The sequence below is a fragment of the Malaclemys terrapin genome, chromosome 6 (genome assembly GCF_027887155.1).
Source record: "Malaclemys terrapin pileata isolate rMalTer1 chromosome 6, rMalTer1.hap1, whole genome shotgun sequence".
NCBI lineage: Eukaryota > Metazoa > Chordata > Testudines > Emydidae > Malaclemys > Malaclemys terrapin.
The window spans coordinates 41,684,073-41,710,091 of record NC_071510.1 but is presented as its reverse complement, the minus strand read 5'-3'; the positions used below and the strand labels follow the sequence as shown (position 1 = coordinate 41,710,091).

General features: G+C 41.5%; 1 pseudogene; it reads left to right on the top strand.

The window, feature by feature from the left end:
* Positions 1-25,554, top strand: part of LOC128839540 (histone-arginine methyltransferase CARM1-like) — a 117,459-nt pseudogene extending 91,905 nt beyond the window's left edge.
* The last annotated feature ends 465 nt before the right edge of the window (positions 25,555-26,019 follow it).

Genomic DNA, 26,019 nt, shown 5'->3' with positions numbered 1-26,019 from the left:
AGATGCTGGTAGACATTCCGACATCGTTTTCTGACCTACAGAAGGCACCTGACAGGAGGAGGATGATACGCACATGGAAACATGGAAGACTTGAACTGGCCGATGCTGTTTGCAACTCTCAGTATAGGTGCTGATACCCCCTATGTAGACAGGTACTTCTGGAGCAGGGCCACAGGCACAGATCAGTGGGACCACATTGTGGTGAAGACCTCGGGGGTGCAGCGATGTGCCCAAAATTTTCGCATGAAGAAAGCTACATTTCCGGATCTTTGTGAGCAGCTTGCCCCAGCCCTTCAGTGTCAGGAAACACAAATGAGGGTGTCCACATGAAGCAGGTTGTTATAGCCGTTTGGAAGCTGATTGCCTCAGAAACTTCTGCCACCATCTTACCCACAGTTGACTTTCCAATGCCAAATTGGTGAGCAAGAGACCTGTAGCAGCATGGGGCAATCAGGCATGTGATTTACCCAAAAGTGGTGGGCATAAACAATATTCCTTAAGTAATTGCTGGCTTTCCAGAATGGGATTTCCAGACTGGACTGAGGCCATTGATGGGACTTGTGCCGACAGTTTGCTCTCCTCAAGAAGCACATGAGTATGTAAACCACAAAGTGTACTACTCCATTGTCATGCAGGCCTCTGTGGACCACAGAGGCCAACATATGAACACTGACATGGGCTGCACTGGAAAAATTCATCACGCTAGGTTTTTCTGACAACTGGGAGTCTACATTCATGCATAGAATGGGACACTCTTGCTACCAAACGGCATTGTCATAAATAGAGTTACTATCCCCACTGCTATTCTGGGGGACTCTGTGCATCCCCTTTTGCATTGGCTTATGAAACCATGTCTTGGTCTCAGAGGTCCTGGCAAAAGAAGGTTTATTTATGCTCTGAGCAGCTGCAGAATGGTGACTGAATGTGTGTTTGGCAAATGAAATCCTGCCGGTTCTGTTTGCAGACCTTTTTTGGATTCCAGTGTCATCAGTGCTGTCTGCATCACTGTGGCTTGCAGTGCTTTTCACAGTCTTTTTGAAGCCAAAGGTAAGCCATTTGCCTCTGAATGGAGCTATGACAGTAGTGGATCGGAAAGCGCACCTATCCCATCTGGGGCAGGATGTGCCCAGGGAACACAAATCAGGGATGCTCTATGCTCACACATTATGGATTTGCATGGGAGAGTAGTGTGTTTTTATTAATGTGCTTGTACAATGGTTACAGTAAAAGAGTTACAGCCACATCATGTAACGAAATGGGACTGTGGGGGCAGGGATTGATTGCCATGGATTGTACTTGTGAATGACATAACTGCTTATGAAATGGGGCAGTGGGTATGTGGCAAGAACTGTAGATACACAGTATGGCTTGATGTAGATAAATGTATTGAGAAATAGCATTTGGATACAACTTACCAATTGTCCTTTATTTTATGTTTTATCTTTATTATGTGAAATACAGCTTATATGATGTGATGCAGTAATGGTAATGAAATGTCCTAATAAAAGAAAAGCCTTTATTTTTTAACATGAATGAGAAGAAAAAAGTGCCAGCAGGCCAGCTGTCATTTGCCCACCAAAACACCAGTAATAAACCAAAACCATTAATAAAACACAGTGCATAAACCACACATTAAACTGTAAAACATTGCTAACAAATAAACCCTCCGCTGTTATGTGTCCCCCAGCACCCTGTTCTCCTTTCCCTTCCTTCGACATTTAGCACACGTTTGGTGCCGCTGCAGAGGGTGGAAGCGTTTATAGGGGTGGGCATCTGCACAGGTGTGGAAGCCTGCAGGGGGTAGGGAGGACTGCATGTGGTAGATTTGCTCTGTTCAGTTTCTTTTAAGTCCGAATTGCATGGGCCACCCAGCCATACAATTGTTCAAAGTGTTCCTGGTCTATAGCACATGGTTCCGTGGAGGGGACCCAGGACATGGTGTGCGTGCAACAGGAGCCTGTACTCTGGCAACCACAAGCATAAGCAGCCTCTCAAACAGGGCTTTCTGCTGGGCTCTGTGGCCACCCTCAGCCCATGTTCCTGCTACAGAAACTGCGCTGCAAGCCTCTCCTGGTACGCTGAAATTCTGTCCTTTCACTAGGGAGCCTGTCTGGGCCTTTCTGCTTGTTCTGGTGCTGCACCCGCTTGTTGGCACTGTCCAGAATGTCCATTATAAGTTCATCACGGAAACACTTCTGCTTGGACTGGTCTGTTACAGTTCTACATCCCAAGGTCCTGCTGCAGTGGGCCCATATTGCTGAGGTGGAAGGACCAGCAGAGGTGGAAGGGCCAAAAAGCAGACATCAAACAGCGCATTATTGTTTCAGTGCTTCACAACAGGTTCAGTAGGCAAAAGCACCTTGTGGAATCTCCAAGGCCAAAAAATGATACTTTGAAAAAGTATCCCGGAAGCTCTGTGGACACAGCTCCGTTAATCACAGTGAAAAGACTGCACAAACAATGGTGAGTTACTATTTATAATTGTGTTTTGTTTAAAAATTGCGGACCTGCTTGGTCCTTGGGATAGGATGGAGGAGTATGCCACAGAGATTTTCACACTTATGGGGACGGAGCTGCACATCTATGAGTGAAGTGGGCTGGCGACTTGCAGAAGAGGGCGGGGACAATATGCCCTTCATTGAAATTTGATTACCTGTCTAGAGTTTCTACTACAGAAAAAGTTTGTGACTGTCAGTGCCCAGGACTAGATCAAAATTTTTGAGTGAATTAACAGGATACTGCATTAGCATCCAAACGAATTACTGCCTCCCACGACTCCTGGTGCAAGCTGCTCTGAACACATCCACCCTGGGATTACTTGCAAACACACAGGAACTCTCACAGAACTAAACAGCCAACCCCCTCCCCCAGCACGTTTCTGGACTGCATAAAAACCCTGACCATACTTCGGGCATAGATTTCATCACCCGTGGATTGTATTCAACCTGCCACACTTCCAGCCCCCACCAACCTTTTCTTTTTTACAGGTTTTTTTTTTTTTTTTTTAAATATGGAGATATACCTATCGCATAGAACTGGACAGGACCCCGAAAGGTCATCGAGTCCAGCCCCCTGCCTTCACTAGCAGGACCAAGTACTGATTTTTTGCCCCAGATCCCTAAGTGGCCCCCTCAAGGATTGAGCTCACAACCCTGGGTTTAGCAGGCCAATGCTCAAATCACTGAGTTATCGCTCCCCGCACTGTCCTGGCTGACCAGGCTGTTTTGAAGCACTGGTGGCTCTTAACGTTGTGCAATGCGTGATTTGTATGGCATGGCATTCTGAAAGGCAATATAAAGTTCTTATTTTTAACACCCCAGCACATCTCTGTTAATTGTAAATGCTTGTTTTGCTGTTGTTTGCACTTCTCAGTCTCCATTTTGAATTCCACCTTGTGGTTTGGGAGGCGGAGGGGCGATGCCAATGTACTGCCCTGCAGTCCGCCATTAGGAGATACGTGCTGCTGCCCGTGGTTTGTAATACATTTTTCATTTGGGTCATAAACTGGAAATCCTTCCAACCCCCTATATTAATAACAACAAACATGGTGCCAGAAACTTCCCAGGCTGAGGGATTCCTTCTGCCTCTTATGTTTCTGCTGTCAGTTCCACAGTTGGCTCTTTCTCGGTGGGGAGGCATCAAAAAGCTCCTCCGAGTAGGGACCCAGAATGTGCTGCCACTACTCTGGCACCAAAACCTCCTTGGGGACCAGTTTGAGCACAAGAGTCACTTTGGCAGCCTCATCTGGCACTTGCTGGCTCCTCTCCAGTCCTAGAGTGGATTTAGGGATGAGAAGGTCACTGTCCTGGCTGACCAGGTTGTTGTGAAGCACTGGTGGCTCAGTGCTCAGCACAGTATCCAGCACCAGGTCAAACTCCTTCAAAAAGTGGCAGGATGATGTCAAATTCCTGTTGTTCTTGTGCTGCTTAATCCGCTGCCTGCACTGGTCCAGTGAATCCCCAATGCTGCAAGCTTCTTTCATATTTCCTGGTACTGTATGTGTCGTCATCCCTGGAACTCTTGCTAAAGTCACTCTTTGCTTGCCTCGCACCGGAGATTAACCAAAATCTGGCTGCGCTTCTCTGACCAGCTAGCAACATGATTGGCAAAGAACTTCTTCATGTCGGTGGCCATTACAAATGACGGAGAAGATTCACTATGGTTGCAGCTCAGCAGACAGAATAAAATGGAACTGTTAAATGCAGAGCAGCTGTACTTGAACCAAGGGGTGGCTTCCCTTTCCCTTTGTGTTGATTAAGAAGACCATCCTATGGGATTGTGAGATAGAAGTTTTCAGACTCACAGGACCAGAGTCTGGGGGGCCTGGGCCTGATCTGCATCGATACTGCAATAGAGGGAGTTTGGACACAAGTCAAACCCTCCACACTGCAGGGTCCTGAGACCTGGGCCCAGCCCTGAGTCAGACAGAATTGTGTACAGCTGGAAGCGGGGTTTGGGCTTAAGCGTGCGTCCAAGCCTGGGCTTTCATTGCAATGTAGATTTACGGTAGAGCCTGATTTTTCAGAAGTGTCGATGACTTGAAAGTGCTATTATCTTCAGTCGGAGTTGTGGGTGCTTAGCACTTCTGAAAATTGGGCCCTTTGAAATTAAAGTTGCTCACTTAAAAACTAAGGGAATCAAAAATTAATGGACACTTGAGGATGTAGGCCTTAATTTATCTGTATCTGTTTCCCCATCTGTATAATATAAATGAGACTTATTTATATCTACCTCATACAAGAATGGTAGTTAGAATTAGTTATTATTTGCTGTGTTGTTGTAGCTGTGTGGATCCCAGGGTATTAAAGAGACAAAATGGGTGAGATAATATCTTTTATTGGTGAAAGAGACAAGCTTTCAAGCAGCATCGATCTCAGATTTGAAGAGCTCTGTGCAGCTCGAAAGCTTCTCTTTCACCAACAGAAGTTGGTCCAATAAAAGACATTACCTCACCCACCTTGTTTCTTCAGGATTAATTATTGTTTATAGAGCACATTGAAAATGTAAAATGATGTATAAGTGGCAAGTGTGTAGTAGCAGAATCTGAAGCAGCATTGTCTCATGAGCAATTTTAAACACCTTTAATCCCTATCCCAAGTTTTACTCTGCAGAAGTATTAGTATTCTCTAAGCAGCAGGTCTTAAAAGGCATGCTTATTTACTGAGTGGGTGTGTGATTCTTTTTGAAATTCCTGTGGTCTCTTGCTACATGTTGTATTTGCAAAAAGAAAGCCGTTTGTTCTTTCATTTGTGCACCACATTTTGCACCAGTTAAAACAGATGTTTGAAGAAACACGTTTCAGTCCAAAAATGACTGCTCTATGGCCCCTTCTCCTCATTGATGCACAAACAACAGTGTGCAAAATATTTCTTGAATATTATTTTTTGAAGTCTTATCACACAGCCTAATCCAGTGCCTACTGAAATCAGTAGAAGAATTCCCACTGACTTCAGTGGCCATTGGATTCAGTCCCTAATTAATATAGGTCTGTAAGTCAGGACACCTGGATCCTTTTCCCAGCTCTGTCAATAACTTGTTGTGTGAGCTATGTAAACTTCTATGTGCCTCAGTTTTACCATCTGTAAAATTGATATAATACTTATCTTTACATGTTTGAGCTTTATTTTATTAATGCTTTGTAAAGCGTTTTTGAGATATCTGGATACAAGGTTCCCATGTAATTATTATGTCAAGCTGCTAATACTAGACCCCTTGAGGATTACCTAGTTGGTACTCTGCAGTTTGATTTATGATTGAGTCTGTTGACATATCTTCTGTGATAATATCTGTGGAAAATTTGTGTATATGGTCAGCTTTAAATAAACCTGTTTCTCCAATTGTGGAAATGGTGAAAAGGTATTTTAGAATAACATCTAGCATTTTACTTAATTCAAAGAGAGAGAAAATGATTTAAATGTCTAATATAGGGACATAAAACTTATAATGCTTTATCATTCTTGGCAGGCTTCTCAAATATCCTGGCAGGCTTCTCAAATATCCTGACCCACTTCATAAGTGGATATTTTTGATATTGATTGCTTTAACCTATAACTGCATTTCAATAAACTACATATTATTGGGATTTCAATAAACTACCTGTAATGGGATTTGATGTTCGTCTGTTGGAGGTGCAAAGCAATTATTGCTTGCTGGTATTTTCTGTACATGTTTCCATAGGGCTAACCAGACATTTGAATTTTGCTACTGTATATTATCTTTTGTTTACTAGGAATGATGTTTCCAACATTTAGTGACATTCATTTGGCTCCTTTTTCCGATGAGCAGCTCTACATGGAACACTACTCCAGAGCCAATTTTTGGTAATGATTGTTATGTTTTTTTAAAAAAAATTTTGCTTGGAGACTCAGTAAAGGTTTTAAAATGAAACTCATTCTTGTAATCTGAATGAAGTGAAGCAAAGCACATGGCAGAAAATCCTTCTAATTTTCCATGCTCGCTTCCTTTAACCTGGTCCACAGCTATGCTGTTGTGAGCCTATGAGATCTCGCAAGAGGAGCAGGGTCTGGCTAGGTCAGAGCTAGGATGGGAAACCACGTCCACTGAGCTCTCAAGTGCTGCAGAAAAAGATGTTTATGAATCCATAGTTAGTAGTTGCACCTCTGTGCCAGTAATAAGCCAATGCCCCAGGATGGTGCTTGAGGGGCGTTGAACAAATCAGGCTCCTGACCATACACAGATGTCAAAGATCCAGTGGCGTTTTTCATAGAGACAAGGTATTGACTGCCATATCCTGGTCAAATTCTAAGTCAGTAATTACATTCTGTCTACCTAAATTCCTCCTGCAACTTCAGCTAGAAACAATGGTCTTCACTTCTTGCCCTAAATTGTTGTTAATGCTGGGGTGCACTGTTAAACAGGTGCAGTGAAGTCATCACCTGCTGATTTACACCACCTGAGAATGTGGCCCTTATCCTTTCTTTAGGTTTGTCAGGCCATTCTGTAGAATTCCATAATAGGCATATAGTTCTTCTATGAAACTCCATAGGATGGTTCAAAAAGTCTGTGGAGAGACTATTGTTCCCTATTTATATTGTCTTGGTCTCAGTTAAAATTCTATAAGATGTTTTTATAATGTACCATGTGGTACTGGCCAACATCACAGACAGGATAGTGGATTAGGTGGACCAGCTGTCTGATCTGGTATGGCAACTTTTATGCTTATGTAGGAAGTTATAGACTATGATCAAGTCAACCTTTAACCATCTCTTTGCTAAGATAAAGAGATTGAGCTCTTCGGTCTATCACTAAAAGGCATGTTTTCTAATTCTTTAAATCATTTTCATTGCTCTTCTCTGACCCCTCTCCAGTTTATCAACATCCTTCTTGAATGGTGGGCATCAGCATTGGACATAGTATTCCAACAGCAGTCATACCACTGCCAAATACACAGTTAAACTAACCTCTCTTTTCCTACTTGAGATTCCCCGTTTTATGCACTCATGGATTGCATTAGCTTTTTTGGCTACGGTGTCGCTCTGGGAACTTACATTCAGCTGATTATCCACCATAACCCCCAAATCTTTTTCAGGGTCACTGCTTCTGAAGATAGTCTCCTATCATGAAAGCATAGCCTAAATTTTTTGTTCCTAGATGTATACGTTTATATTTAGCTGTATTAAAATGCATATTGTTTGCTTGGGCTCCAGATCGCTTTGTAGCAGTGACCTGTCCTCTTCAGTATTTATCACTCCCCCAATTTTTGTGTCATCTGCAAACTTTATCAGTGATGATTTTATGTTTTCTTCCAAGTCATTGATAAAAATGTTAAATAGGATAGGGCCGAGAACTGATCCCTGTGGAACCCCACTAGAAATATACCTGCTTGATGAAGAATTCCCCATTTACAGTTGAGACCTATTTATTAGCCATTTTTTTTAGTCCATGTAATGTGTGCCATGTTAATTTTGTGTCATTCTAGCTTTTTATTCAAAAATTTCATGTGGTACCAAGTCAAATGTTTTACAGAAGTTGAAGTATATTACATCAACTCTGTTACCTTTATTACTCAAACTTATCTAATCAAAAAAATGTTTTCAAACCATATCTATCATTTCAATTTCTCCCCACTTAATCTTTAGCTTCTGCTCTTTTTGGTTGTTCTCAAGAATACAAAAAAGATTATAATAAACTACAAATTGGGTGGAATGGGGCCCAATATTTTGTTTTTTGTTCCATGTGCCCAGCTTCCTTGGGAAGCCATAGTAGAAACTAGGGGTTGATTAATAGGGGTTGTTATCGCTTAGTGAGGGAAATAGATGCTGAATTAGCAGTCTGAAGCAGAAACATAACAGCTTTTTCACAGGGCTCTACAGAACTAGATGTTATTGGCAGTATCCAAGCATTTCACTTTAAGGTTGCTTGTGATGTTTCATCTCTATCGTTAGGGAATGTAAGATTTCTATTTGACAGCTTACGAGTGGAGAATACAAATGGTGTAATGTACACACAAATATTCTGTGTGTATCTATCTTTACATATACAGTATGTATATAGTATCTGTATTAATGGCAAAAAAATTCTACTTGTCCCTGCCATTAATTAATGCCACAAGCTCTGAACTGCTGATGTTCTGTTGACATTATCTACATCCAGTTTCTTAACAAAAATATCCAGTTTGCATTTAAGAGCACCTGCAAAATGACATCTAGATCTAATACATACATTGTGTCCTAGAATATTGCACACTGATACAATTTTTCAGGTGAATACTCAGAACAAGTCACTACAGGGTTGCTAAGAGAATGATAGAAGTGGAAGATCCTAATCGTTCAGGTCTGGAAGTCCTTCACAGATAACTGGATCTGGGAACTTAATTCACTTCCCCACCATGATCATTATTATTTGTTCGTTTATTTATTTGTTTATTATTTGTATTGCAGTAGTGAGCGGGTCAGGATTAGAACCTCACTGTGTTGGAAGCTGTACAAACATAAACTAAGAGTCTCTGCCCCAAGGAACTTACAGTCTTTGTAACAGGATCCTTTCCCCAGTGTTTCAACAGCTCATTTCACTACCCCTTTTCTTATTTTTTGGTAAATAAACTTTGAACATATTTGCCATGTAAACGTTGGGCTAACAACACTGGATAAACTCTTACATACTTTACATGAATAATCCAATGCACCTGCAACATTGGAGTTTTTCCAGCCCTGGGAGTTTCTGGAACAGAAGTGTTCATATCCTAAGTTCATATCCTAAATCATGCAGTGATCTTTCAGTGTGGATGGGTGTCCAGCGGGGATTGATCACACAAGGTATCCAGCAACTCCTGGAGTGTCTGAGCACTTCGCAGGACCAGGTGTTTAAGTGGAAAGACTAACAAATTAACTTCATTTGAACCTTGAGCAAAAAGTTGAAACCCAGGTCTCTAGAGGTGAAAGTGCGGTGTTTTTATCACTGCTTCACTTATTCCCCGTAGTCTTCTTTTTGTACTAAGATATACTGATATACCTAGCACAGTCCCTGGGCACAGGGTCCCAGGCAAATTTAGGCTGTCTATCTGCTCTTTTTTAGTTGTGCCAGCTTGTGCTGTTTCATGCTAGCCAGCACCTGTATAAGCAGAAAATTCCATGCCTCAGAACTCCCTTTTCACTTAACTCCCTGGTTTGTTTTTTAGAAAATCTGCCTCCTGTATGTTTAATAATCCTTCCTATATAGCTAATAGTGTCTGAAGGGGGTTTTGCTGCAGACCTTTCACATTCTTTGTCCCATTTGCTGTAAGCAACAAAAGAGTAAAAGCAATGGCTGGAACTGCAGTTTGAGTTGGCTCTTGTGAAAACATCAGGTCTGTGAAATGGTCCAAAAAAACCTGATCGCAGAATCCTGGTGCATGTCATATCACTAGTTACTAGGAGTATGCATAGTTTGTTTATTAATGGAGGGAAGGAAGGATGAAATAGTTAACGCAAACACAGAATTATTACTATCCAAATCCAATAATGGCCACGATCCAGCGAGGCCCTGGCAGGATTTGTTATTTCACACTTCAAGGCTAGTTTACCCTGATGCTTGACAGATGCAAATTAACTTGTGTTGTGTGTGTCAAAATCAAGGATGGCACATTGCTGGAAAGGGTGATTGTTTGCAATATATCTTACAAGAGGGGACCGCTCTTTCTGTTGTGAAAAGCCTTCTGAAGATCGGTACGAAGCATAAATATACACCAGGTGGTTAAAACAGTCTGTTCTTTGCCTTTTGTGTACTTTGTGACTGCCCCCATCTTAAATGAGAGACAGTCTTTCTTCTCTAGTATCTCCAGATAATTCATTTCGTTGAATGGACATTCCATTGAATAATACCGCACAGACTAAATTTTAAGGCAGCGTGGTCCAGTGTTTAATACCAACCACTGAGATGCACAGAAATTCTTATGTTCCCTCCATATGAATGGGGGAGGTTTCAATTGATTAACTGAACTTTCTGCCACAATAGATAAGAGGTTCTCTAGTTGTGCATCAGTAATCATGCTGAAAAGGGGATAGAAGATCTCCTGTGATTGGTGGTATTAGATGATCTCTTCTGCTAGGCTTACCATTAACAAGGGAAGTACAGTACTCCCTTTAAGCATCTTTCACTTGGAAATGGGACATAGGACACAGTTCACACTGTAGCAGATTAAATAATTAAGTTAATATTTTAAAGCAAAGTTAATACATCTGAAAGGGGCATTCTTAACCTGTTTTTAAACATAAAAATTGTGTTTTGGAAAAAAATGCAGACAATATTTAAAATATTTGTATGATGTCTTTAAAATTAAAACAGGAATTTGAGGTTTTAAGCATTCTCCTAAGGTGTTTTCAGAGACTGCAGTAGACTTGAGACCTTGATTTTGCATCTGGATGATGATTTCACCATTAGAAATTTGCCTCGGTTGCAGACATCTTTTTGTTTATATTGCCAGAGAATTGCTGAATCTTCCTGAGCTTTAATGAGTGTCTCTAGCCTTTTTCAGCTCTCCATTGGATTGATAAGAGGGTCAAACCTCAGACTCTGGGTAGTAATTGGCGGCAGGTATTTTTAATTTCAAAGGAGTTTTGCAGGGGGGCTGGATTTGCTGTCAGTGAGGGATTGGCACAGTTTGGTTAGCTGAGCATGTAACTTGTCTCTATTGTTTAAAAAAAGTCCTATTCACTTAGGGTGGGATCCTCTCACCCATTTCCCCCTTTATGCCTGGTAAAAGGGCCAGAGACATATATAGGGGCCCTACTAGCCTTCGATCCAGCTAGGGTACAATTCCCCTCAGCATAGGCACTGTGGAGACAGCCATAAGATGTCTTCAGAGGACATCCTTGAAAGCTTAGGGGGCATGGTGAGGGCTGCAGGGGTGTGTCAGGATGGGGCTGCACCCTGCAGTGCTGTAGGGTTTTTGGGCAGCACTGCAGCCAACAAGGCAGCCTAGAGAGGCTGCCATAACTTAGAATAGGCCCTCGGGGCAGTTTTCAGTTGTTCCAGAAGCCTCTCCAGTTCCTAGAACAGCCCAGGATTGGGAGGGCACAAAGGTAGCTTAAAGCCACCTTAGGTCCCCCTCCCCCAGTCTGTGGATTCTGTGCCGTGCCAGTAAGAGGTGAAGTATGGGAGCTCTTTCCTGATGCAGAGAGGCCTCTCACCAGTTCACCTGAGGGCATCAGATTCCTCAACCTGGAAGAATGCACAAGATAGTCTAACCAGCAGTCGATTTCACTGATGCCAGGAAATAACCCGGAACGTGCATATGTGGTGTGTGGGGGTGAAGAGTGAGGTGGGGATGGAGATGATTTGAGCTTGCCACAAATTTTAGGAAGGGGTTTAAGTGTTCAGCCACACATCACATTCTGTTTGGAGACATAATTGTGCATGGGTCCTCTGGGTGTGAGAGCCCCGAGAGACTTCTTCCACTAAATATTTTACTATACATTACTGTCTCTAGGTACCAGCAGTGTTTTTATGGGGTCAATCTGTCCAGTCTCCGCAGTGCAGCAGTGGATGAGTACTTCCGACAACCTATCGTAGTAAGTATTTTCTCTCTCTCTTGCCTAACTCATCCCCTCCATGAAGTTTTGCAGTACCCTGTCTAGGAGAGCTCGAACCGTAACTGTATAGTGTCATTTGGTTTGTGTACAGAACTTTGGCTTCCAGTGACCAGTTCTGTTAGAACCAGGAGCATCCCAGTCAGAGGTTAATTACTGTGCATACTATACCTGGCTTCCTCTTTTGTCATGAATAACAGAAGTGCAGAGTTGTATGCCCCTGTGGCAGCTACTTCATATATAGTATGCCAAACTGTCATGATTGATTCTCATGGCATCCCATCTCCTTCTTGCTTATCTACATTTACTGGTGTGAAAGTCAACAGAGAGGTTGTTCAGAGGAGATGTGTTATATGCCACCCTCTTGGAGGGAAAAAAGAGGGAAAACTCTGGAACAGAAAGTGCAATGAGTTTATACACCTCTACCCCGATATAACGCTGTCCTCGGGAGCCAAAAAAATCTTACTGCGTTATAGGTGAAACTGCATTATATCGAACTTGCTTTGATCCGCCAGAGTGCGCAGCCCCCTTCGCCCCCCTCTTCCCGGAGCACTGCTTTACCGTGTTATATCCAAATTCGTGATATATCGGGTCGCGTTATATCAGGGTAGAGTTGTACTTTCTCAAGGGGAAAGGGGGCAATGCAGCCTGCAGATCATCTAGTTTCTAGGCCATCCCCCAGAAAAGCCCAGCTATCTTTGCGGCTTACCTGCCCCTATTCCCCCCATGCCCCTATGTCCTTGGCTGCACAGCTCCCTTATAAGTATTTCTGTCCCCTTCACCTGCACTATAATAGTAAATGAGGTACTGGCATTGGCTTAGCCAGAAGAGATGTTAGCATATAGATGAAACAGAGTTATTGTTATGTTGGGTGAGCTCTTGAGAAGACAACTTTTCAAAGCAAAGTTGCAATCCAAAGAACTCCAGGTGACTCTGCAAAATCTCAGGCAGGTCATAGTACTGAATGCACTTGGTTTTGGCTTTGAAAATTAATACTTTAGAGTTCTCTTTACCTTAAACTGCCGCTCTGTTGCTCCAAGGATCACCACTTATGCCCACATCAGCCTGTTATGTGATCAGGACTCTGTACCCAGTTTGGGATACTATGTTTGAAAACTGTAACATCAGTACAATAAATTCAAGTGACCTAGTCTAGAGACCCAGAGTTTCCTCAGCTGCAGGCATGAGCTCAACATTAGCTGTTCGCCTCTTGTGTACCCTACTTAAAGAGGAAACCTAGCTTGTCCCTCTATCTTTCAGTTTGATTGCTCTCAAACCATCGCCACCACTGCCCTATGTTTACAAGCTGCTGATGATTTTTTAAACAAACCTGTGTGGGTTTTGTTACAGAATGAAAAGAAAACTAGATTTTTAAAGCTCTTTAGTTTTTACAACTTTCTAGTCATTGGTTTCTCGGCTGCTTATCATTAAACCACTCATGTCTTACCATTTATAGTTTGTTTTCCTGGGTTTTAGGGATATTGGTGCCTTTCCAAAAGCATTAAACCTGTAAATTCCATGGTTTCACAGTTCTGAACAGTCCCTTCCTTGTCCACTGCATGTAAAGATCTCTCTCTCTCCACCCAATCCTCGCGGGGTCAGAATCCTTAAAAGAGGCATTGCAGCTTTCAGCTGGAATTTGCATTATACTTTTCTTTCTCCCTTCCCTACTCTACCATGCAAATTAAAACAAAATTAAAAAAAATCAAGCTGGTAGCCAGCTTTCTATATAAAGGCAACCATTATTTTTTTACGTATGTTCCTATTTATTGGCTGCCTCAGAATAAGCCTCTTCAATTCTGTTCTCTCTCTTTGGCATCAGGCCTGACTCCATTTGATTGAAAAATGGCAAAAAGTAACAACATTCATTTTCCATTTAAATTTTGAGCTTTTCAAAAATTTGCCACCAGCCCTGGTTCAGGCCCTTTGTGAGGTCTCTGCAGCTATTCAACCTAGCATTCCAACATGCACACTGTGTTGGTTATATCACGCTTTCTGGCAGTCCAGTAGAGAATGAAGCTAATCTGTAGAGGTAAAGCACATCCTATATAAGATATATATGTATATTGTGACAGACCCAGACCAGTGGGGTACAGGAGTCTGGTAGAGGGCAAATATACTGGTCACTGGATGAGTAGTTTTCTGTTCCCTGAGTGACCAGAGCAGGGGCTGCACTAGAGTAATCAGGAACCTGCTAGAACCAGTTAAGGCAGGCAGGCTAATTAGGACACCTGGAGCCAATTAAGAAGAAGCTTCTAGAATCAACTAAGGCAGGCTAATCAGGGCACCTGGGCTTTAAAAAGGAGCTCACTTCAGTTTGTGGTGAGAGTGTGAGGAGCTGGGAGCAAAGGGCGCAAGGAGCTGAGAGTGAGAGGGTGTGCTGCTGGAGGACTGAGGAGCACAAGCGTTATCAGACACCAGGAGGAAGGTCCTGTGGTGAGAATAAGGAAGGTGTTTGGAGGAGGCCATGGGGAAGTAGCCCAGGGAGTTGTAGCTGTCATGCAGCTGATACAGGAGGCACTGTAGACTAGGGTTACCATATTTAAAAAATAAAAAAAGAGGACACTCCACGGGCCCTAGCCCCGCCCCTTTCCCACACCCCGCCCCCGCCCCAACTCCGCCCTTTCCCCGCCCCTTCCCCAAAGTCTCCGCCCTAATTCCCCCTCCTCCCTCCCAGCCACATAAAAAGGGCTGCCCGAGCGCTACCGGCTTTACGGTTTGCCGGGCAGCCTCCAGACCCTGCGCCCCTGGCCAGCGCTTCCCCAGCGCAACTGGAGCCCGGGAGGGGAAGCGCCCAGCCGGGGGCGCAGGGTCTGGAGGCTGCCCGGCAAACCATGAAGCCGGTAGCACTCGGGCTTTGGGCAGCCCCTATGCCGCCGGACCCTGCGCCGCTGGCTGGGCACTTCTCCTCCCTGGCTCCAGCTGCTCTGCTCCTCCCCGGACTCAGACTTTGGCTCTGTTTAAGAGCCAAGCTGCCCGAGCCAGCGCTACCGGCTTCGGGCAGCCCCCGTGCCTCCGGACCCCAGCCGCCGGCCGGGCACTTCTCCTCTCCGGCTCCAGCTGCTCTGCTCCGGTGGCGCAGGGTCCGGAGGCACGGGGGCTGCCCAAAGCCGGTAGCGCTGGCTCGGGCAGCTTGGCTCTTAAACAGAGCCAAAGTCTGAGTCCGGGGAGGAGCAGAGCAGCCGGGGGAGAGGAAGTGCCCGGCCGGTATTTTTCCCGGACATGTTCGGCTTTTTGGCAATTCCCCCCGGACGGGGGTTTGATTGCCGAAAAGCCGGACATGTCCAGGAAAAACCGGACATATGGTAACCCTACTATAGACAGGTGCAGTCCACAGGGCCCTGGGCTGGAACCTGGAGTAGAGGGCGGGCCTGGGTTCCCCCTAAACCTCCCAATTGACCTGGACTGTGGATTCTCCCAGAGGGGAAGGTCTCTGGGCTGTTCCCCAACCCACATGGTGAATCTCTGAGGCAAGAAAATCCGCCAATAAGCGCAGGACCCACCAAGATAGAGGAGGAACTTTGTCACAATATGTAAAGATGTGTGCTTGGTTTATAAGCCTTTGTTTTCTTAATTTATGCCCTTCCATTAAGATCAATAATATAGTGTATTATTAAAAACCACACACAATTGTTAAAATGAACAAACACACACCCTGGGATGTGCCTTTTCCCCATACATACACTTCATTCCCCATTGGGACTCTAGTTTTTAAATTCAGTGTATATCACAAGCAGAGTTTGTGCTAAGATTTTAACATCAACTGGGAGTTTGTGGTCCATGGAGGGTCTGGATTAGTGGATGTGCAAAAAGAGGTGGGAAAAAGATGTTTTCAATTATGGGTGTACTGACTGCTCCTAGTGTGGTTACTATTCTGCATAAATAATTTTGATTCGCATGTAGTTGTAGTTAACTCTTCATATCTCCAGAATTCTCTAATTGGTTAAACATTGTATGTGTGGTGAAGGAGGCCACATGAATTATTTGTGTTTGTTGATGAAAACAAAATGAAAAGTATTTTTGTATGATTTAGCAGGGTCTTTAAAAAAGTTTTGTAACATAAGTGAACTATCAAATGCATTAATTGCAGATAATAGTAATGTAAACTCCAGTAGAGTGTTTTTTAGAGACACATGTTAAAGATAATGTGTCATTAAAATAAATAAAGATATCTTCTTTTTTTGTCAGATACCTAGTTTAGAAGGTGGCAAGACAAAATAACATTTGTGACTTTTTTCCTCAGGACACTTTCGACATCAGAATTTTGATGGCTCGGACAGTGAAGTACACTGTTAACTTTACAGAAGCTGAAGAGGAAGATTTGCATAGGTTAGTATCGATCAGTGTCCTATTCTTACTCAGTTTTTTAATTATTTGTGTTTTTAGAAGAAACTGTTGGCTCTGGCTGGAGCTGTGGTCCATGGTACATTACTTGCATGGCTCTAGCAATGTATCAGAATTGTCACCTGCAGTGCCCTCTTACCCCCTACAACAGCGTCACATATGCAACATTGGGGGTAGTAAATTCGTTCAGTAACTGGTATTGAGGCAGCAGGATTTTCATTAATGGTAGTTTATTGGGAACGAACCTAAGAAAAGAAAAATCCCTCTAAAGGGGAGGGAAAATAATAGCTTGTGTGTTTATTTTCTTCAAGAAGAGTGACCATTCTGCAGGGTTGAGGATGACATTTACTGATATTTAGGAACATTCAGGTCCCCTAGATATGCCAAGTTTCAGGCCGTTGGGGAGATAATTATTCACAACACACATCCCTATTAGATAGGGCTTCTCATCTTCAGAGCTCTCTACAGACATTCATTAATCCTCACAACCTGCCAGGGAGGGAGGTGAAAACAAGGCTTCGAAAGATTTCCTTGGGCATCAGGAGAACTTTGAAGCTAACACCGAATCTGAATGGGAAAATGTGCGGTACACAGGTTGCTACCGCTTGTGCCGAATTATGTGGTGATTTTGTTTATACAGACAGTCGCTGTGATATGCAGCCTGTTTGAGATTTGTAATAAAAATATGTATGGTTAAGAGGTTCCGTTTGCGTTCTCCTATTCCTGATCTTTTAGTTTAGTTTTTGTTTTTAATATTCAGTGGAAATTATGAGACTGAATGTGTTGCCAGCTCATTCAGTATCTTAACAATGCAGAGCCTTTTGTTTGACCAGCCTTAGAAAATCACTGCAATTTTGTACTAGTTTTTATGATTATCCTGACTCAAGAATGTATTTTCTCTCTCTTTCAATAAGGTCTTTGAAAAATAGCTTTTGTATAGGAATGTTTAAGTTACTAAAGCTTGATGGTGTAGAAACAACATTCATAACAGCTCCTTTATTTTGTGCAGTACCTCCAGCACCAAGGAGAATAATGTCAGTTGGATAAAATGCTGCGTGAATGAGGGGTCAGGGAAGGTAGTTGCTGTTTGGCTTCAGATTAATTGTAAAAGGCATTGGTGGAGTAGCCTTTGTATATGTTTTCATTCCTGCAAAGAGAGAGAGAGATTGGGTCAATCAAGTTCACTATAGAAAGACATTATCTGTATACTAGGGAGCAGTGGTTTCTATAGCACTATATGCAGGGGCCCTTTTCATCCTGGTGACAGACCAAGCCCCACTGTGCAGTCTACATACCGTGAAAGATTCCAATCCCCATTTGACTTGGTAGGATTGCCACAAACCTCCTGTCCTGCATGTCCCTCTCGTTTCTTGGAGTAACTCTCTTTAAATTATTCAGCCTAAAAAGGCTTAGCTGCACCTTATTAGCTTCTTAATGGTGCTTCTTTGGCTGCTGCCTGCCTCTAAACTTTTCATTGAGGATTTTCACCCCAAACTTTAGGCCATTGTACAGCTTGAAGCCCCTAAGTACACAACTGGAATGAGGTGTACCCTACCGGAATGGGAGAACTTTCGGGTCTCTTCCAGGGAACACCACAGGAACTACAGACAGACACAGACTCCTACACACATCTGCCAGGCTCTTTTGGATGAAATTCAGACCTCCTATAGTTCCAGTATGAGTTGCAGTCAATTGTATTTTATGGCACAATAGAATGGTCTAGTGAGAGAGAATTGCTTCCCAGTTTCACCTGGTTAGTATGCTGGCTTGCTTCAATGAGTCTCACAAGAAATATTTAAGTATGCTACCCATACCTTCCTCTAAACTGGTGAACATCACTATTCTGATTATTACCATTCCCTCCAAGTGTTCGTTTTATGGTTCATATTCCCAGGAATGGCAGAGATTTGAGTGTAGCTAGTTAGCCAGTGATATGTCATTCCCAGAAGTACTGCCTTACTTAGTGGTAATCTTGGAGGTGAAGTGAAGTAATATTCTACTGCCTGTTGGCTTAATTAGCAGCATGCTTGCCTCTGGCTCAGGAGTAAAGCTTGCAGGAAATATGACCCTAATCTAAATAGAAGTTTTTCTGCAGGAAAAGAGAGATTTTTAGTGGAGTTTTCTGTTAGTAAAATTTAAACCTTATGTTTCAGGTCAACATTAATCTCTGCATCTGCCTGCACTGCTGAGGGCCCCTTGGGACTTGTAGTTCCAGGTCTCTCATGGCCCCGTTCTTTTCTATGGGACCTGCTCTTCAGCCAGACTATACATCCCATAAGGCACTACAGTCTGTCTGTGCACTGAGTTGCCATTTGCATCCTGGGAGTCCCATGGCTCAGGCAGATGCAGAGGTTAATATTGACTCAACTCAAAATTTCAGTGGGGGAGTGATGAAATTTTTAGTTTTAATTGAAAAGCTTAAATGAAGCCATTCAACATTTAAAAAAAAATTCCAGAACATTTTACAATATTTTTTCAGAACAAGTTACGATATTTTGACTTTTTGTCCTGATTTGAGAAGGGGAAAAAGATGTTGAAATATCAGAATTTTCTGCAGGATGGAAATTCCATTTTTTGATCAGCTTTATTTAGAAGGTTGAGTTCAAATTCCTTACCAAAAAATTGGACTTCTGGTCAGTGTTGACTCTACTGTAAGAAATTTTAGAAGGGATGAGAATGCATGTCTCTTCTGTTCCACTTTCAGTGGCTGTCTTGGTGGCATGTTAAAGATCCCCAAGGAATCCACTTGCATGCCTAAAGTCAAGCACATGCTTAAATCTTTTTAAGATTGTTGCCTTTAATAGTAGGTGAAAGCCTTTCATCATATAGATTTTTAATGAAAGTTTTGAGAAGTATGGCAGTGGTTGAATTTGAAACATTATTTAAAACTACTGTACAACTGTGTTAATCGTGGGGGAAAGGAAAGCAGGTACAGAGAATCTCTCTCATGTGTATGAGCATGCACACACACATCACTTGTTTTTATTTTAAAAGTACCATAGACCATTATATGTGTTTTATAATCCTACAAATAGCATGCTGTCATTATTCTGGATTTATTGGTTCTGAGGAGTGAATTTCTGCAGCTGCTGTTAAAAATTTAACAGACTTATGTTTGAAAAACCATATTTGAGCATCCCTTGTATTAAAAAACAAACAACTCCCTCCCCGCACAGAAGTCTAGATTATGTCCCAATCTGGGTTAAGCTGCAGAGTGCACACAGAACAGCTAATGGCCTAACGTTAGAGGTGCTGAGCCCTTGGATTTTTCATTAGGATTTGCAGTTATTTAGCGTTTCTGAAAATCAAGCTATATGTTTCTAAATGACGTAAAAGAATTATCTAGTGTAATTTTTTTAACTGATTTTATCTGGAATGTGACAATTGTTGTGGTAAAGGTAGAAGTGTGGAAAACCCTACCGGACAGGTTTCAGTAGAATGTTTCTGTTGGAATTTTGTCTGCACTACGTTTGTATGTTAACCTGGCAACATTCTAGTTTTCCTCCTGCAGAGTGGAAATCCCCTTCGTTTTCCAGATGATGCAGTCCGGACTAATCCATGGCCTGGCTTTTTGGTTTGACGTGGCATTTGTGGGATCACTGTATGTATTTTTTTAATCATTCCCATGAAACATTAAATGCAGAAAAAATTGCCTCCTTATTCATGCAGGAAGGTGTGATCTTACTTTAATGTTGAACTTCTCATGTTATTCCCAGTAGGTAATGCCTTCCTGAGGTAGCAACCATGGGAATGACAACACAGCACTGACATTCTTGCCTCCAGCAGTTTGTGGGTTGGGGTTGTTCCCTGTTACCTTATGTGGGGTATGGTCAGGAATTGTGATAGTTGGGGATTTTTAAGTATTTTTCTATTAGGTGCCATCCCTATGTCTTTCTGCACAAAACCAACTCCTTAATTATTGTCTTATTTGAGTGTAAATGTTCAGTGTTATGGGGAAGAACAGGAACATGTGCTAGGTCTTTCTTGCGGGGGCCAGAGGCATCTCAAGAGAGCAGCTGGGACCTGCTGTGCTTGGTGCTACTACTTAGTATTCTGGAAAGTAAGTGGTGGAGCTGCACAAGGGAAAAGAAGAGTAAACTTCTCCACATCAGAGAGAGTGTCATCCTAAGTCTAACAAAAAAATCATGTCCTATGGGGGGTGGGATTTTTCTTTCATATTAAATAACTTGATAAGAGAATTGGACACATCCTCAAGAAACAAAGAATTATTACCAGACCCCGGGAAGCTAAATCTTTAATTATTTGATTTTCTTTTTGTTTTTATTGATAAATACCCTTTATCAGCCCCTGATATAAGGCTCACCGAGTAAGGATTTTGCTAATAACGTTACATTCCCTTTTTTCTTTTTCTCTTTTTTTTAAAAGTAGTAGTTTACTGTAGAACTCGAATTTTACTGGCAAGCGGATTCGCAATAGAGCCTATCTTTAGCCCCATGTGGCACAAAGCAGCAGAGAAAGTTTCCAGTTATGTGGGAGCTGATTGAAGCATATCAACCAGAGAAGCTTCCATTTTGGTGTAGAATGCAGCACCCTGTCTGCTGACCAACATCAGCTGACAGGAGTGGGACTTTGATCACTGCATCAGATAACCGTTTAAATATCAAGTCATGTTTAAATTCCTGTTCTTAGTATTCAGAGCTCTCAAGGGCTGGATGGAGGATATCTCACAGGCTGCCCCTATCTTCACAACCACAGTCTTCTTAGAAACTTAGGGAAATCTCATTGGCCAGAGGCATGAAAGCTGTAAACAGGACATTCTCAATGGGTGGTCCTCTGCAGGGAGACTCCTTGCCAAAGCATAAAGGAAAGACCACAAACTTTACTATTTTCAGGGCAATCCCATCTCTTTGCCATCATTTCCCTTAATTAGATCCAAAAACAAAACAAAAAAAAAACAACAACAGAGGGAAGATGGGGGAGAAATGAACACACTACTTCCTGGAAATAGAGAGAATAGAAAATACAGGGTCCTGTAGGGAGCATCTGTTTTGAATCAACATTGGCTAGGTGTGCAGATACCAGGGTTACAAACACAGTATACATCAGAATAGACATGTGAGTTGTTACATTTGAAGCCTCGCCTTCATCATGGACCAAATCCCCATATGTTTGATTGTTCTTTGAAGGCAGATGGATATTTTAAAGTTTTAAAAACAACAACAAAAATCAAATAGGATCCCTTCAGGACCAGTCACAGTGCAAGTTTAACACACAGTTCCTCTGGCTTTTTAACACAAGGAATAGTGTCCACTAACTAATAACAGTTTATGAATGAAGGAAAGAGGACTGGAGGAATAACTGAATTCCTTTTTCATTCTATCTTTCCTGCCTTTCCTGCTGTTCCCACTGAGACAAACTATATCAATAATAATCTTTCCAATTTTCCCTTATGGAAAAAATAAAAGGCCCTCTCCCTCTTTTTCTTTCAATATCCATTGCATCGCTTTCCAGGGAGCTGTTTTACAAAATGCTCTTTCAGTAAGAAGAAGGGGAATGGGAAGACAGTCCCTCAAATTAGAAAAATAGCACTTCTCTGACATTAGAAAGCAATAACCTCCTTCCCAGCAGGACTACATGAAGCCCAGCTGTGATGTTACTTCTGGAGGAGAAGTTGAAGGCCTCAGGGCAGCTATTGAGTACTTTTTAATTCAGTTGCTGCCTGCAAACCTGCTGAGTATGTATGCCCTGATGCATGTCTGCCCATTTCCCATCCTTCAGATGCAGGATCGAACCTTAATTGTGTGGGTCTGTCATACTAGATGTGAGAAGGGAAGAGGTATGGAGGTAAATCAGTGACACTTATAAATCAAGAATTTAGCACTTTGCACAACTGATTCATAAGTAGTTTAAAGTATATAAGTTGTGTTGCTTTCTAATAGAACAAATGAGAAGGAGCCTATGTATTGTTTTTTGTTGTTGTTTTTTTTAGGGTAACTGTTTGGTTGTCAACTGCTCCGACGGAACCTTTAACTCACTGGTATCAAGTACGCTGCCTCCTGCAGACTCCCCTCTTTGCCAAAGAAGGGGAAACTCTCTCAGGGAAAGTCCTGTTTGTAGCAAATAAACGGTAAGTGGCAAAGCAGCTCCAGGAGACATCTCGTTGTGGTGTGCCTCTGATGCTGAGGTTCTCCAAAATGCTGCACCCATTAGGGTAGTTAGTAGTATAGAGAGGGTAGAATCAGGGATACAAATACATAGTCTAAAAAGCTGGGGAAATGGAAAAATCAAGTCGCACAGGGTCTATTTTAGTGCTTCACATCTCTACAGCCAAGACTGCAGGGTATAAATTCACCCTTCATAGTGGTGCCCAAAGGAAACACATCTTGTCAAAATATGAAAGGCGTATTTCCATGTATCATGGGGAGGTTGGACAAACTACTAGCTCAATGTACATCTGCTAAATGACTTGATTTATCAACCAATTTAAAGATCAGATCAGCTTTCAGTGCCTATAAGCATCTGTCTATCCACACAATCCCAAATTTAGCACAGCAAAATTGATTTTCATGGAAGGAAAAACATTGTCAGAAGCAACATGTTCTTTGGTTTGAAGTGCACACCTGTCCCAGTTTGTCAATGGTTTTTGAGATATCTCATTCTGCATTCATCACCCTCATTTTTTTCAATGCAACATTTTTCCTCTGCAGATTTTGAATATTTGTATTTTTCCCTTAGTGAGCCTTGTGTTAGGGACAAGTAAAGTGGAGGTGGTGCTATATCCTTGCTAATTTTCACTTCTGAAAAGGATTTCCTATGGATGCACTTTTCCCTGTTTACGACACTACTCATGTATCACTGAATCACAACCTTCCCTTTTTAGTGTGGCTAGTGAAGAGGATGATTCTCTAAGGAGTACATTTTTGTCAGAACAGATTTAGTTAGCTGCATTCCTACTCTTTTGCTGTCAATGGGAGTTGAGAACTATCACCCCTGTGCTCTGCTATGAAAACATTCCCTGAAGAGACTGGTTTGCACAGCTGGTTCATTTCAATCCAGCACACCTGCGTGTATGTGTGCTTGTAACTGAAAGCAAATGTAGAAATGTGAATCATTTTGTTGTTGTTGTTTAACTCTGGACTCATAAGGCATATATCCAGAGAGTTCTCATAAGATCAAAAGTGGTAGAAGCACTCTCAAAGCACTTCATTCACACCTGCAATAAATGCCCAATGTGGGAATTTTTCCAGTTTCCAAGCTTTTGGGTTAGGAGCTCTTCTTAAGGGAGATAAATAACACAAGTCACAATGCATCCCTTTCAAAGTAAAAAGTATCAGTTACTAAATGTGTAAAGAGAGAACCAGTGTGCTGCACTAAGTGACCATACAGCTGCTACTGTAATTACATAATAGTATAGTCTTCCTTGCAATTCTGTCTTGGCAAATGAACTATAGTAAGCTTTCTGGAAGTTCCAGTGTATCTTGGCTTTCTTTGATGGATTTTTGGCCCAGCTTCTTTAGTAATTTTGCTGGATTAAGGATTTAAGGACAGGGTTTTATATTTATGACAAAGATTAGATGAAAGTATATGTAGAAGCAAACTTGACACTTAATAAGAACAGGAGTACTTGTGGCACCTTAGAGACTAACAAATTTATTTGAGCATAAGCTTTCGTGGGATGCATCCGAAGAAGTGGGCTGTAGCCCACGAAAGCTTATGCTCAAATAAATTTGTTAGTCTCTAAGGTGCCACAAGTACTCCTGTTCTTTTTGCGGATACAGACTAACACGGCTGTTACTCTGAAACTTGACACTTAATGAATCCTTAAAATTGATTATTTTTATCTATTTAGTGTTTTATACAGACCTGTCATAATGGTGTCTGAATGCCTGTCCACATCCACTCTGTTTATACATGTGCGTGTGATTGGCTATTTACTGTGTGTGTGGCATATGTTCCCGCAAATCAGGGTGGATAAAAATCAGTGATTTAAAAAAAAAATCACATGCTTTATTTACATTAAACACATATTTCTTTTTGAAAATTAAACCTGTTTTAAATTGACAGCCTATGTTAAGTCCAAAATTTACTATAATTTATTAGTCATTTAAATAATTTTTAAAAGTCTGGTGCATCAATGAGCTTCCCTCAAAATGTAATGAGTTAAAGGGTGCTGCTTTTTCAATTACATATAGAATCAGGGAGAAAACATCTTAAATTTAGAGGTCCACTCAAACTTTATATATGTCACAGTATCATATACTGTACTGCATTAAGTTTCTGTATTGTTTCAGTCTTTACAATAGAGCAAATGATGGTATTTTACATTTTTCCAAATTTAAGTACTTCCAATTTCTGTTACGCAAAAGAGTTTTTGCCTTCATTACTTTTGGTTTCACGGTAGCTTGCAGGTGCAGCGAGAATATCTTTTTCTTCATTTAGACTAGTTCATTCAAAGTTGAGAAACTGACTGGGAGCTGAAAAGGCAGGAAAGCTTATTTTCTTCTTCCAGTCTTTGAATAAAAGCCTGGTGGGAGAAGATGAGATCTATTAATTCTAAAAACTTGAAGGCCATGAAACTAGATTTTCAAAGATATTTAGGTGCCTAAAGATGCAGATCAGTGTCTAGTTGAATTTTCAATAGCATGTAAGCAGGTTAGGCACTTATGAAAATACTACTAGCACCTATTTAACATATGTAGGTGCCTAAATGCCTTTGTAAATATGGCACATGGCGACCAGAAACAATCTGTCAACTCACTAACTACAGTTAATTCTTCCTTTGTTTAATAAATCAGTTTGAAATGCAAATAATTTTGATAAACTTAGTTTTGTTTTTATGTATCCAGCACATTTAAGGCTGGTTTATTTAATTACTGAAAAATAATTTTAAAATGCTGGTTTTGTACATTTTTAATAGGATTTAATAGATGCATTTGGATGGAAATTGGAATTTAGTACAAAAATCATCTAATAAATAAGAAATGTCTCATTCACTGTTTTCTAACCCAATAAAAACTGTAAAAATTAATAATGTGAACATATGTATGTTTAAATATATATATAAGTGCTTAAATAAATGTGTATAGATACACTATATCTTCCTGGTTGTACTTTTTATTTTTGATACAGACAGAGTTACGACATTCAGATTGTGGCTGTGGTGGACCAGACAGGCTTTAAATCTGGTAACATCCTTGATTTAAAGAATCCATTTTTTAGGTAAGAAATGTTCTTGATTAAAATACATCATCATTATTAATATAGTAAAATATAGGGGAGGGGAGATCTTGTCTCAGAAATACATCACTTTTGCTAGCTATATTTCTGATATTACAGGCTATTTATTTTTGCAGATACTAGGGAGAGACAACTGCAGGTTAGCATTTAGCCATCACTATACACTTAGCAGCAATTGTGCTTTTTTTCTTTCTGAGGAGGAAAAAGCAAGGTTTAAAAAACTCTCCATTAAAACAGGTGCAACAAATTAACTTCAGTGCACTCTCCGTAAATGAGGCCATAAAAATAAATATTATAGCCAACAACCCCTTCCCTCCCCACACAGATACAGAGTTCTATTGAGACTAAAAATGTCAGCACTAAAGTTGAGTCCTAATACTGTTTTTTGAGACCAGGAACACAACTAACAAACAGTGGTATTTTCTTGTCTTTAATTTGAATACAGGTCTCA